The 11,146-nt window shown below is 48.2% G+C and overlaps 1 non-coding gene across 1 annotated transcript; it reads left to right on the top strand.

Moving 5' to 3' along the window:
* Nucleotides 1-6,512: 6,512 nt before the first annotated feature.
* Nucleotides 6,513-6,653, top strand: LOC138266714 (U4 spliceosomal RNA). The gene has a single exon (XR_011199646.1). It is a non-coding gene; the product is annotated as a U4 spliceosomal RNA (small nuclear RNA).
* Nucleotides 6,654-11,146: the final 4,493 nt, after the last annotated feature.

Here is an 11,146-nt window from a genome sequence, read left to right as displayed (position 1 = left end):
CGTTCAGCTCCCCTCTACAGGTCTTACTCACCTGGGTGGGGGTCCGACCTTCACATTCCACTTTTTTAGTACATGGCTTGTTCTCCCCCTAGGGTTCCTGTTGCATACTGTTCTTTCACTGTTTTCTATTGCATTTCAATGCCTTTTCCTATGTACCAGTGTGTATATATAATTGTGTTTACTCACCTGCTAACAGAGCATAACCTATATAGTAATTTAGTATTGATGTTACCAAATAAAGTACCTTTATTTTTGTAACACTGTGTGGTTCTTTCATGTGTGTAAGTGTTGTGTGACTACAGTGGTATTGCATAAGCTTTGCATGTCTCCTAGATAAGCCTGGCCTGCTCATCCACAGATACCTATAGAGAGCCTGGCTTCCTGGACACTGCCTACACTACACTAATAGGGATACCTCGACCTGGTATAGGGTGAGAACACCTTAGGCATATACCACACACCAGGCCAGCTTCCTACATTGGTGGTCTAGCGTCGGGATAAGCACTTGCAATTGCCTTACCACTCTGCCACTGGGTACTTTCCACAGGAAAGGCTAGTACTGTTAGGTACACAATACATCTAGTATTAGGGATCTAGTCTCCTGAGTTTGGGTAAGCTAGGGGTTGGTATAGCCCTTGCTCCAAACTTTGCTGGGAGCCTAGTGCTAGAGTAGTTAGGGACTCTACACCACTCTAGCTAGCTGACATGTCTTCAGCAGAGCATACCTCTCAGCCCATGGATTCTCCCTATGAGAACCGGACCTTCCAAGAACTTAGGGAGATATGTGCTGAGAGAAAGCTGAAGACAGGGAGAAAATCCAATAAATTCTACTTCTGGGCCGGCTCCTCCAGGATGGCCAGGAACATGCTGGTAGCCAGGAGGTGAGGAGGAAGAAGAAGAGTCTGACCGTCCAGTGCTAGAAAAAGATGATTTAGCCACTGAGGTGGGTCAGGAAGTACCCAAGGAGGATCAGGAAACGTCTAGACACACCCACAGTCCTGTCAGGAGCACTGTTAGCAGTTTAAAGGGGGGTCACACCAGTAGGTCCACCTTTGTCCATAGAGGGCTGGTTGAGAGGGTGTCCAAGAATAGGAATAGATCCTCCTCTGCCCACTCTCACATCTCCTTGATATCTGAGGGAACCCACTGCTCAACTTCAGGGGAAGAATCCCTAGGCAGGGAACTCAGGCAACTGAGAATAGAGGAAGCCAAGCTGAGGCTGCAGTAGCAACAGCTAGCCTTAGATAGGGAGGCCTTGGCAGTGGAGAGAGAAATGCAGGGGTTGAGGTTAGGACCCCTACATGGCAGACGTACTAGTTTCAGGGACAACAGGGTCAAGGAGGACTCTTTCGACTCTAGGAACCTGAACAAAGTAGTCCCACGTTACAAGATGGGTGATGACATGTACAAGTGGTTCACTGGTCTGGGGAGGGCCTGTAAGGTACAGCGGGTCCCTCAGAGGCAGTGGGCAGCTATTTTGTGGCTCTCCTTCTCTGACAAGGGTATGGACAGACTCCTCACAGTCAGAGAAGAAGATGCAGACAACCACACAGTTTTAAAATCTGCACTTTTAGGTGCCTTTGGTCTGACTACTGAACAATAGGGAATCAAGATGAGAGAGACCAGGGAAGAGTCCTCACAGAATTGGGTTAATTTTGTGGCCTGTTCCTTCAAGGCCCTGGAAGGCTAATTGCATGGGAGCAAAGTCAATGATTATCAGGGCTTATACAGCCTAATCTTAAGAGAGCACATTTTGAATAATTGCGTGTCTGATCAGCTGCATCAGTACCTGGTGGACTATGATCTGACCTCTCCCCAAGAACTGGGTAAGAAGGCAGACAAGTGGGTCAGCACCAGGGTGAGTAGGAAGGCTCACACAGTGGGTGACCACAAAATGAAGGAAGCAGGTAAGTCTCAGTATAAGTGTGGGGACAAAGATAAAAAAAAAGTCTTCATCAGCCCACAAAACCCATCTGGTGATGGGAACAAATCCTCCTCTTCCTCTTCCTACTACAAAAAGCCTTGGTGTTATGTTTACAAAAACAAAGGCCGTAGGGCAGGGGAGAGCTCCTGCCCTATGAAAGGCACCACTAAGTCTTCCACCACCACTACCCCCACTTGTACTTCTAGTTCCCCTCACAATAGCAGTAGCGGTGGGACTACTAACAGTAGTCAATCTAAGAGTGTATCTGGGCTCACCTTAGAGTCTGTAGTGGGGTCTGGGTTAGTTAGAGAGACCACTGAGGCTGTCTTGGTCCCTGCTGGGGGCATTGACTTTGCCACCCTTGTTGCCTGTCCCCTTAATATGGGTATGTACAATCAGCATCCCCTCATAAATGGTGGTGAGGCTGAGGCCTACAGGGACACAGGTGCCAGGCTCACTATGGTGACTGAAAAACTGGTGTCTCCTGAGCACCACCTACTTGGTCACACGTAATAAGTGGCTGACATTCAGAACAAGACCTTGTTCCACCTCATGGCAGTTATTGATTTCAGCTGGGTGGGTGGGTGGGTGGGGGGAGGGGGGTGTTACAGGTCCTAAAAAGGTTGTGATTTCCTCAGATCTAACTGTAGAATGTCTACTAGGGGACGACTTGGAGACCTCAGCTTTGGCAGAGGTGGAATTGGAGGTGCACGCAGCAATGCTGAGCATCCAGGGCATATCTATGCCCTTACCAGAGTACAGGCTAAGAAGCAAAAAGAGCAAGGAACCTTGGATCCTGGAACAATGGCCTTAGAGCTTCCTAAATCCAAGGGCAGGAACTGTAAGAAGTTATGCCCTACTCCAGCCGCCAGTGAGGATTCAACTCTTGAGGGTTCAGAATCCACTCCCTGGGTGGAACCTACACCAGAGGAGCTTCAAGCTGACACAGCTGAACTCTTGGGTGCAGGGGGGCCACCAGGGATGAGCTCAGTAGGGAACACCAAGTTTATCCAACACTGGAGAGCTTGAGGCAGCAAGCTGCAGCACAACAGGCAGGGGATGTTAGTGGCACCCATAAGGTGTACTGGGAATACAGACTCCTTTATTCAGAGTCCAGGGATCTCAAAGTTGGTGCCACCAGAAGATTGGTGATCCCTCTGAAATGTAGGGAATTTCTGTTGACCCTTGCACATGACATTCCCCTGGCAGATCACTTGGGGCAAAGTAAGACTTGGGACAGGCTTGTCCCGCACTTTCACTGGCCCCACATGTCAGAAGACACAAATGTGTTTTCTCGCTCCTCTGTCACTTGTCAAGACAGGTGGCAACCCAAAGGCCCCCCTCACTTCCACTTCCAGTGGTTTTGGTTCCCTTTGAGAGGGTTGGGGTAGATATTGTTGACCCCTTAAACCCTCCATCAGTCTCTTGGAACAGATGTATACTGGTGGTAGTGGACAATGGCACCAGGTACCCGGAGGCCATTCCTCTTAGGACCACTACAGCTCCTGCAGAGGCCAAAGCCCTCCTCATTATCTTTTCAAGGGCGGGCTTCCCAAAAGAAGTGGTATCAGACAGAGGTGCAAACTTCATGTCTGTATACCTGAAAGCCACGTGGAAGGAACGTGGTGTGACTTACAAGTTCACCACCCCTTACCATCCCCAGACAAATGGCTTAGTAGAGAGATTTAATAAAACTCTCAAGGGTTTGATAATGGGGCTCTCTGAAAAACTCCGCAGGAGATGGAATGTCCTATTACCATGCCTTCTCTTTCCCAACAGGGAGGACCCTCAGAAGGGTGTGGACTACGGCCCATTTCAAGTTCTGTTTGGGCACCCTGTTAGAGATCCCCTTGCTTTTGTTAGGTAAGGCTGGGGACAACCTCTCAGGCCCCCAAACAAGACATAGTGGACTATGTGCTTGGCCTCAGATCAAGGATGGCTGAGTACATGAAGAGGGCTACTAAAAACCTTCAGGCCAGCCAGGAGCTCGGGAAGCAATGGCATGACCAGAAGGCTGTCCTAACTGTCTACCAGCCAGGACAGGAAGTGTGTGTCCTGGAGCTTGTGGCTCTCAGGGCACTCCAGGCAAAGTGGAGTGGTGCCCACACCATTGTGGAGAGAAAAGGGGGGGGTCAGCTACCTGGTAGACCTTGGCACTCCCGGAAGCCCCCATAACCCCTATTATGATAGGTCAGACATGGCTCTGCTCATGGCTACTGATGAGCGACAGGAAGAGGAAAGAGACCCTCTCCCTGACCTCTTCTCCCACAATACAACTGATGGCTCAATTGATGGGGTAGTCCTTTCTGTCTGCCTCTCTGAGTCCCAAAAGGAGGACTGTAGAAACATCCTAGGGCAGTTCTCAGAACTCTTCTCCCTGACACCTGGTCAGACCACACGGTGTAAACACACCATTGACACAAGAGACAGTTTATCTGTGAATAGCAAAATTTACAGACAACCTGACCATGTGAGGGAGTGCATCAAATCTGAAGTTCAGAAGGTGCTAGACCTAGGGGTTATTGAGCCCTCAGATAGCCCTTGTCCAGCCCTGTAGTGCGTGTCCCAAAACCTCACTCCCGAGATGGAAAAAGAGAAATTAGGTTTTGTGTTGACTACAGAGGTCTCAAAACAGTTAAAAAACACTGATGCTCATCCTATATCTAGGGCAGATGACAAGTATCTGAGCACCTTTGACTTGACTGCTGGCTACTGGCAGATCAAGTTGGCAGATGATGTTAAACCCAAAACAGCATTTTCCACCCGTAGTGGGCATTATCACTTTACAGTGATGCCCTTTGGGTTGAAAATTGCACCTGCCACATTTCAGAGGCTGGCTTATAAAGTTCTACAGGGGTTGGAAAGCTTCAGTGTAGCATATCTGGATAATATAGGTGTCTTTAGCTCCAGCTGGGAGAATCACCTGGTCTACCTAGGACAGTGGTCTTCAAACTTTTTTGGGCCACTCCCCCCCCCCCCAGAAAACTTTTTTAGAGGTTGGGCCCTCCCTCCCCACCACTACCAGAGGACAATTTCTGTATGTTGGTACTCTGCATCATCAACAGCTATCACCACCTGCATATCCCAAATCATAGCTGGTTATATTTGGCAAATAATATTGAACATGTGTTTAGCAAACTGAAGATTTGTGACTGCCTATGGGCCTCACTTACAAGAATCGGATGCGCCGACATTGATGCGTCAGATTTCTTCTGTTTCCCTATGATCCCCTAACAACGTCATAGATCCTCTGTATTTACAATACAGAGCTCCATGGTGCACGTTTTCACAGATGCATCAGAAAGTGTGATGCATCTGTTGGCGCTGAGCTTACGCATTGTTGGACAAGATCCGTAAAATGACACTGCTCTAGCAATGTGAGGAGGCTCTCCTTGGAAAAACCCCAGCATCAATTTTACGCCTACTCTGAGCAGGCGGTACAGTTTTGACGCAGTGAAGTCTCAAAATGACAAAGTGAAATGTAAATTTAACTGCGTCAGAACTATGTGGCTTTCTCCCTGGTAAGGCCTACCCTGCATACATTATACCTGGGGAAGGTATAATGTGACGGAAAGCTTTACAAACTGACGCATTGGGCCCCGTGTGTCAGTTTGTAAATCTGCAGCAGTTCTGTGCACTGCTAACGTCACTGGTGCGCCCATAAAAAAATGATGCAGCAGTGGTGTAAAGGGCATGTTAATTAGGCCCACAATATCACGGTCCCCATACTTTTTTACGGACTTCAACCGCTGCTTCCAGTTTGTTGGTATAGTCGCAGCAAAGTAGCAAACATAAATGCATACAGTATTCTCCAAAGTGTCGGTTCTGCTTTACACAAACGAGCAGAATATTGGTTAGCTGCTGGTGTGCTCTCTGACCTACTTGAAGCGATTCTTAGCAAAAATATCTCCTTCGACTGTTGAAGAGACATAGAGGTCTTTGAAGTTACTACTTATATAAATAAGGGGGCAACATTGATGTTTTCTTATTGCCCCCTTTCTTCCCCTTAATATGAGTCCACCATTTCCCGAGTTTCTCATTTTACAGATGTTCTCCGGCACACTCTAAGATGTTTTCGAAACCACGAAACCAACATTTTATTTTTTAAAGGTGTAAATGAAATGCAGCAAATGCAACTGTGTAGCTCAATGAAACGGCTCACCTGCAGTAAGTGCTGTATCGAAAAATGTAGTTTACCATTTACATTTCTTTCAATGATTACCATGCCTCCTTGGTAAACATTTGAAGACATGCTTTAAGAATTCGTGCTTCTTCCATTTCCACACCACATCGCTAGCAGCATGGACCCCATCTTCACATGAAGAGCATCAAACCTGTAACTAGGATGCAGCGCTACCTGTGCAACTATTTAGCATAAAATTTCCCAGAGTTCTCTGCTCGCCGGTATGGAATATTTGGGGCAGAGAGTGGACGGAACCTGATAAAACAATCCTAACAAAGTGTATTATTTTGCCTGTTAGAAGCCAGTGGAGGTGTAGTAATTCTTGGACAACTAAACGTTTCCTTGGTCTTTGTATCATGAGGTGGTACCCCGAGACGCACCTTTATTCGCCTTTTTTTCATTGTTAGTTTTGCGCAGTGGCAGTATCGTAGCCAATGAGGTCTAACCGAGGCGCGATTATTGCTTATTGAAAACTTTACCCAATACCCCGCCATGACGATTTGAAATATAGTCGATATTGGCAATTTTTGACTGTCTCCAAGGAGACTGAATATTAATGTATAAAAATGAGAATTTTTTTAGTAGTTTATGTGAACGTGTTGATGTCGGGTAGACCACACAGAGTTTACTTTCTTTTAGTTCACTGTTTTCGATTTAGTTTTAGTGTGTCGGAGTTTCTGCATCCGGCAGGAACTTTCAGGATGCTTTCGTCTTGATTAGTTTTCGTATTTCTGTTGGAAGCCGTTTGTTATCAACAGGATAATGCGGAGAAAGTTCGCTCAGACTGTATGCAGTGCTTGAAACAGAACGAGAGCTGACGAAGGTGTCGAGCGTGACTTTTAACGTTATATAAAGTGGCATCTTTAGGAGCCCCTAGCGCCTCCTTGCTCCACATTTGCGTCCTTTTTTTTAGGCGCAAATATACGCAAATGTGGCCCAACGAGGCCAAAAACGCCGCGCCGTTTTTTAAATGCGACGTTACCATGGTGGCGTTAGGGTGGCGTTCAGGGGCTCAAGAAAAGTGGCAGCTCCACTTTTCATAAATCTGCCCCAAAGTGCATTTCTAAAGCGCTTCAGGGCACTCAATTACAGATGTTACCGAGCTCAAGGACAGAGGCGTACCATCTATTGGTACAGCAGGTGCCCAGGGGGCCGCTTTAACCCTAATTTTTCCCGTATTTTATCATTCAAACAGCAACAAAAGGGCCCATTTCCTTCCTTGCACTAGGGACCATTTTTTCACCTGAGAGGGATGAAAAGCTATAAGGTATATTTGAGAGCCCCTAGCGCCACTTTAGTGCTGCCATAGCGTAATTTTTTTTTTTTACGCTAAGGCAGCGTTAAAGTGGCATTTTCCCCGGACCGTATTTACAAAGTGGCTCAATGCATGCATTGCACCACTTTGTAAACCCTTGCATCATATTATGTATGGAAGGATGCAAGGAGGGCGTTCCTGCACTAGGAGAGGCGTAAAAATGGCACAAAGGAATCTACGAGATTCCTTTGTGCCATTTTTACCTGCAATTTTTAACATTGTTAAAAAGAGGCTGACATTGGTTACAATGGGCCTCTGGGTGCTTTGCAGGGTTAGCGTCATTATTGTTTATGCTAATCCTGCAAAGCACCGGACTAGCGTAAAAAATTATGAGGCTAGTCACCCTAACTACTGCCATGGTGCGCCGTATTTTAAATACGGCACTACCATGGTGGCGTGAGGGGGGCGTTAAGGTGCGCAGGAAAAATGACACTGCACCTAGTGCAAGCACAACTTTTCATAAATCTACCCCTGAGCGTGTATGCCCTGTTTGAATACTACGACAATGAGGTCACACAAAGATTCCTTGCATGGTTGCCTCGTCCAACTCAGCTACCAGATCCGGCACATGTGTAGGCTGCACGAGCACAGGGCACAGAACGTACACAGCGGCATGTACCATGCACGCAATAAAACTTAGGGCCAGATTTATGAAAAGTGGAGCTGCACCCAGTGCAGTGTCACTTTTCTTGCACCTGTAGAAAAGCACCCTCTTTTTGGCATGGTTACCCCCATTTTTTGCCTAATGTCAGTGTGTTTTTAACTGTGTTCACTGGGATCCTGCTAACTAAGACCCCCAGTGACTGTGCTCTCTTTCTCTAAATTCAGTTGTTCATGGTCTTTTTCACTCCATAATTGGTATACTGGTGCCCCCATGTAAGTTCCTAGTATATAGTACCCACGTACCCAGGGCACTGCCGCACCAGGTGTCCCACATGGGCTGCAGCATGTATTATGCCACTCATGGAAGCCCATGCAAAATCTCTCTGCAGGCCTGCCATTGCAGCCTGCGTGGAAGGGTGCGTGCACTCTTTTTACTACAGGTCACTGAAGCAGGTTACTGTAAGTCACCCCTATGGCAGGCCCTCCTAGATCAGAGGGCAGGGTGCATGTACCTGTGTGTGAGGGTGCCCCTGAATGAGCTGAGGTGCCCCCACAAACTCCAGCTCCATTTTCCTGGACTTTGTGAGTGCGGGTAAGCCATTTTACCTGTGTACTGGACATAGGCCACTACCTATGTCCGGCTACATAATGGTAACTCCAAACCCAGGCATGCTTGGTATCAAACATGTTGAAATCATACCCCAATACTGTTCCCAGTATTGGTTGTATGATCCCATGCACTGTGGGGGCTCCTTCGTGGACCCCCCAGTTTTGCTCCTACCAGTTTGCAAGGTCTTCCTGGGCAGCCTCGCTGCTGCCACCCTCCAGACAGGTTTCTGCCCTCCTGCTGCTTGAGCAGCTCAAGCCCAGGAAGGCAGAACACAGGATTTCCTTTGGGAGTGGGATTGGGAGATAACCCCTCTCCCTTTGGAAATAGGTGTTACAGGGCTTGGGAGGGGTAGCCTCCCCAAGCCACAGGTATGCTTTGATAGGCACATTTGGTGCCCATCTTGCAGAAACTGGTTGGCACCAGTCCAGGGATACCGGTCCCTGCTATGGTGCGAAACTGGACAATGTAAAGGGGAGTGACCACTCCCCTGTTTATCACCACCCCAGAGCTCCTACAGGGGATCACTTGGTTCTGCCATCTTGAATCCAGGATGGGCGAGAGGCCCCTGGGAGCATCTGAGTGGCCAGGTCAGGCAGGTGACGTCACAGCCCCCTCCTGATAGGTGGTCACCCTGCTAGGTGACCAATCCCCCTTTTAGGGCTATATAGGGTCTCCCTCTTGGGCGGGTCCTCAGATTCGACGTGCAAGATTCCAACAGGACTCCTCTGCAATGTTTACTTTTACTTCTGGCCACTGGAACCGCAACTGGACTCCACAGGAACCGACAATCTGCAGCTCCAGTGACGACTTTGCCTCTGCAACATTGTTTCTCTGGCTCCTCCCAGCTCCTGCAACATTTCCCTGGCTGTGCACCCTCTGAGGGTGGTAAGTCATCAGTCTGCACAAAAGAAGTAAGAAGGAATCTCGCTTGGAGTGAAGGAGTCACTCCCCAGTATCTGCAGCCACCAACGGCTCGACAACCAGCCACGTGGATCCTCTCTCCTGCAACTCTGTGTGCATCCTGCAACCCAGGTGGTGGTCTGAAGTTGTCCCCTTGGTCCTCTCTAACAGATGCCTATCTTTGGAGTGGGTGAGTCTTTGCCCCTCCTTGCATGACAGTACTCCTGTGCACCACGACTCTAGCAGCTACCAAGGCTTGTTGGCTCTTCATCCAAGGAATCTTCAGGCTCCATGTAGTCCTGTCCTCCAGCTCTCGTCTCTGACATGGACAGTCTCCTTCCTGCTACTCCAGTGATTTGGAACTCTCTGCCAGGTGTGCTGAGTGGGCCTCACCGCGACTCCTGTTCTTGCTGCCAGCGGGTCACCTGTGGGGCCTCCATCTTCGTCTCAAGACTCTTCTAGTTCGTGGGGGTCACCTGGGACTCCCCTCCATGGGTTGAGTCCCCTCTGACTCTCCTGGTCCCCAGCATTTCTACAAACTTTTTTTTTAGGAACTCTTGCCATTGCCAAGTCTTGTTAGTGGTTTTCCCTCACCACTTATGTGCTGCATCTCTCCTCGCGATGTGGAACACCGACTGCATCACTCCTGGAACTCCTCTTCTGCTCTTGTGCTGCACAGCCGGCTCCTGTCCTTCCTCGTCAACCTGGTTCAGCATCACCAGAAGGGTGGGTAGTGGCTCCTGACCCAACCGGACACTCCAACTGGAACTGGACTGCTCCCCTTCTTTTGCAGGTCCTCTTCTGGCAGACTCCATCTTCAGTTTCTTCCAGTCTTGCTTGGGTCTTGCATTGTCCTTCTGCAAAGTTTCTCTGTGGGTTTGGGTGAAAAACAGGTAATTACCTCTCTTCTCCAGGTCGCTGGGGGTCACTCTTGTATTTACCTATTGGGGTCCCAAGTGCGTTCAGCTCCCCTCTACAGGTCTTACTCACCTGGGTGGGGGTCCGACCTTCACATTCCACTTTTTTAGTACATGGCTTGTTCTCCCCCTAGGGTTCCTGTTGCATACTGTTCTTTCACTGTTTTCTATTGCATTTCAATGCCTTTTCCTATGTACCAGTGTGTATATATAATTGTGTTTACTCACCTGCTAACAGAGCATAACCTATATAGTAATTTAGTATTGATGTTACCAAATAAAGTACCTTTATTTTTGTAACACTGTGTGGTTCTTTCATGTGTGTAAGTGTTGTGTGACTACAGTGGTATTGCATAAGCTTTGCATGTCTCCTAGATAAGTCTGGCCTGCTCATCCACAGCTACCTATAGAGAGCCTGGCTTCCTGGACACTGCCTACACTACACTAATAGGGATACCTCGACCTGGTATAGGGTGAGAACACCTTAGGCATATACCACACACCAGGCCAGCTTCCTACATTGGTGGTCTAGCGTCGGGATAAGCACTTGCAATTGTCTTACCACTCTGCCACTGGGTACTTTCCACAGGAAAGGCTAGTACTGTTAGGTACACAATACATCTAGTATTAGGGATCTAGGGCCATATTTATACTTTTTGACGCAAAACTGCGCTAACGCAGTTTTGCGCCCAAA

Source organism: Pleurodeles waltl, chromosome 11, assembly GCF_031143425.1.
Source record: "Pleurodeles waltl isolate 20211129_DDA chromosome 11, aPleWal1.hap1.20221129, whole genome shotgun sequence".
In the NCBI taxonomy this organism is placed as follows: domain Eukaryota; kingdom Metazoa; phylum Chordata; class Amphibia; order Caudata; family Salamandridae; genus Pleurodeles; species Pleurodeles waltl.
The sequence above is the reverse complement of the archived record's forward strand: the minus strand, read 5'-3'. Positions and strand labels throughout refer to the sequence as shown.